A 3,795-nucleotide genomic window follows, 5' to 3' on the forward strand; every position below is an offset into this window, starting at 1 on the left:
CTTCCGGTGGCAACCTTAGGTGCCGCGGCAGTTGTCGCTGTTTGCTGTGGCAACTTCCGGTGGCATCCTTAGGTGCCACTGACTTGCCGCGGCATTTACCGATTTGCCGCGGCAGCTGTATGGAGTGCCGTTTGTAAAGTGTCTCACGCTGAAAATAACATCAACATTTTGCCACATTTAGCTTCAAACAATGTTTAAAAAAGTATTGTGAATTTTTTAACATCACCTTTTACCACATTTACAGCAATATTTGTTAACTTAGAAATATATTAAATAGTTAAATCTAAATATTAAATGTGGCATCTAAATGTTAAATGTTAAATCTAAATATTAAATCTAAATATAAATATAAATATAAATGTTAAATCTAAATATTAAACCTAAATCTAAATCTAAATAATCTAAATCTAAATGTTAATCTAATGCTAAATCTAAATCTAAATGTTAAATCTAAATGCTAAATATAAATATAAATGTTAAATCTAAATATTAAATATAAATATAAATGTTAAAGCTAAATGCTAAATCTAAATCTAAATATTAAATGTTAAATCTAAATGTTCTGGATAAAACTAAATATTTAGCTAATATGCAAATTCACACTGCCGGTCACCTGAAGTACAAAAATAAAAGCTCGAGATGGTCAGACTGTTTATAGAATCAAATAACGAATTAAAACCAACTTATCGGGGGAAATGAACACTTGAACATACATTAGCGTGATAATAACTACCTAAAATAACAAGACACATGTTTGGAGAAATTTTATTTGACGTGTACTTTGAGTTGTTAGTGTCCCTTCGGGGGGATTAACAACCTAAGCAAAGCTAACAACCCTTAGCTCTTAGCACCGTTAGCAGTGTCTGTAATGACTCATTAACTCTTAAACGGTCCGTGAAAAAGTATTTTTTTTCCAGCGGATGTCTTAGTTACAACATGATTGAGCTAGCAAAGCAGTTTTGTGTTGCGATGTGTGGTATTTATTCAGTTTTGGGAAATCACGATGTCTAGAAAGCATCAGTGGCTGCAGCAGCAGCAAAGCTATCAGGGCGTCATCTGTTAAAAGCCTCCCGTTGTCGGATACGACATGAAACTACTCCAGTTAGCTCAATCATGTTGTAACTAAGACATCCACTGGAAAAAATATTTTTTTCACGGGCCGTTTAGAGTTAATGAGTCATTACAGACACCGCTAACGGGGCTAACATGGTTATCGTAGATTAACGGGTTAGCCCCGCTAATCTACGATAACCATGTTATTAATTTCAGAACGTGATAGTAATGTTTGTTCAATCATAGTGTTTATAGACTTTACAAACACCAGATTAGTCTAAACGGTGATATAGTGACGTGAAAAATGTGAGATATGCAAATATGTAGCTAAACTCCGCTGGTTTTCTACCCGGAAGTATTTGTAAACAACAAGGTGATTCCCTCCGAAGGGACACTCACAACTCAAAGTACACATCAAATAAAATTTCTCCAAACACGTTTCTTGTTATTTTAGGTAGTTATTATCACGCTAATGTATGTTGAAGTGTCCATTTCCCCCGATAAGTTGGTTTTCATTCGTTATTTGATTCTATAAGCACAGTCTGACCATCTCGAGCTTTTATTTTGGTACTTCCGGTGACCGGCAGTGTGAATTTGCATATTAGCTAAATATTTAGTTTCACCCAGAACATTTAGATTTAACATTTAACATTTAGATTTATATTTAGCATTTAGATTTTATATTTATATTTATATTTATAGTTAATATTTAGATTTAACATTTATATTTATATTTAGCATTTAGATTTAATATTTAGATTTAACATTTAACATTTAGGTGCCACATTTAATATTTAGATTTAACTATTTCATATATTTCTAAGTTAACAAATATTGCTGTAAATGTGGTAAAAGGTGGCGTTAAAAAATTCATAACACTTTTTTAAACATTGTTTGAAGCTAAATGTGGCAAAATGTTGATGTTATTTTCAGCGTGAGCCACTTTACAAACGGCACCCCATAGCCCACATGGGCCTACAAGACACCAAAACGATCTCAGTACAAACATTCAAAGATGGCCCCAAAGTCTTTTCATGAATTTATATCCACATACTCATGACAAGAGAATTTCAAAATATACAAACAGATAAACAAATAAGCTTTTCAAAAATATGCAAATCAATAGCCTAATAAAAGATTATAGAATTACATAGGATACTGTGTTTTCTGTCTGAATATCCATGTTTTACAATGAATCTGGCTAAGACATGAATTTCCTCCTTGAAGAACCAGCTCAACATATCACACTCAGACTTCCAAAATACGTCAGGCTTCTTCGCCAAATGCTTTCACAGCAAATGAGATTCATCTTTAACAACTTCAAGATCACCAAAACACAATGATTCAAGGATACCATTATACCTGCCTCAATTACCCGAGGTGAGGTACCAGATCTGTGCATACATGGACCTCTGACCCCTCCTTGAGTTTAATGTGTAGTAAACTTCTTTAATTTGAACATAATTTCTAAGTCTGGACTTAGTCCAAATCTCCTCCTTCCATTGTTTCCTATGGAGGTGAAGTAGTTTTTGTTTGACTGTATTTATGTTACAATGCAAATTATTACTGAAAATGTAATATAACTCAGAAAAAATGCTGCAGAGACATCTCATGACCAGGGGTAATTCTGTGCTCTATCCCACTCGAAAACCTTTTGGTCAGCCTTTCATCTGGCAACTAAACAAGCCGATTCCAAAGCTGAAGTATTTCACATTTTTGCTTTACAAGACAGGATTCCCATCTGTGCTCCCATCTACAGCACATTTTGCAGTGGCGGCATGGCTCGACTCTGAATGGCATAACTTTTTGGGGAATCAAGACAATCAACATTCAAGGATTGGTAACGTAACAACTGGGCATAGCTTTATCACAGCTGTACAGGCTAAGCAAGACTGTCTAACTTGTTGTATGTGATTTAATGCTGGTTATTGAGTCATTGTTGTGATTGTTTGCAGTTAGGTTATTGGTTGGTTGGCTTTGCCAAAGCTAAGTAAGGTTAGTTTGCTAATGCTGTTCTCAGACAGTCTTGCACACAACTAAACATCCTCTGCACTAATCCAGACCCTTTGCAACACATATCACATTCACATAGACGCATTTACAAATTTGCTTTCAACAGAGCTACACCCAAAGAGGCAACTCAAAGTTCCCGCTTCTTTTCCTTTGTCTCTGTCCTGACCACACAGTCAGACAACACCTCCCCCGATATGGAGCCAGCTTTGATTACCACACCCACCTTTGTCCCTCTCTCTCTTGCACACACACACACACACACACACACGTAAATTAAGTCACATTATTTAACATAATTAATCATTATTATCGATAATAATTAATTATTTCAGATAGCCAATTTGATACTCTAATTGGAGATCTATTACGCAGTCAGACGCTTGGGGAGGCATAGTCACAACATTTTTGGTGCCTCCTTGTGACGCCTAGTAGATTCCCTACATTTTTGGTGCCTCTCTGTGAGACCTACTGTTGTAATTTACAACATTTATGGAGCCCGTTGCGAGGTGTAGTACCATTGACATTCATTCATAATTGTGCAATATTAATATAAGTGTACATTTTGGGTTCACACCAAAAATCTTTGATTCTACTTTCAGACTACCCGAAGGTCTTAACATTCACACCACTAGTCTGCTACAGCAGTAGACCTCCAGCTGTACTTACAGACAAGTACATTGTGGTGAGAATTAATTTATTCATAAGGCTAAAGCAAACTGAGAGACATTG

Source organism: Epinephelus fuscoguttatus, linkage group LG17, assembly GCF_011397635.1.
Source record: "Epinephelus fuscoguttatus linkage group LG17, E.fuscoguttatus.final_Chr_v1".
NCBI classification, from domain to species: domain Eukaryota; kingdom Metazoa; phylum Chordata; class Actinopteri; order Perciformes; family Serranidae; genus Epinephelus; species Epinephelus fuscoguttatus.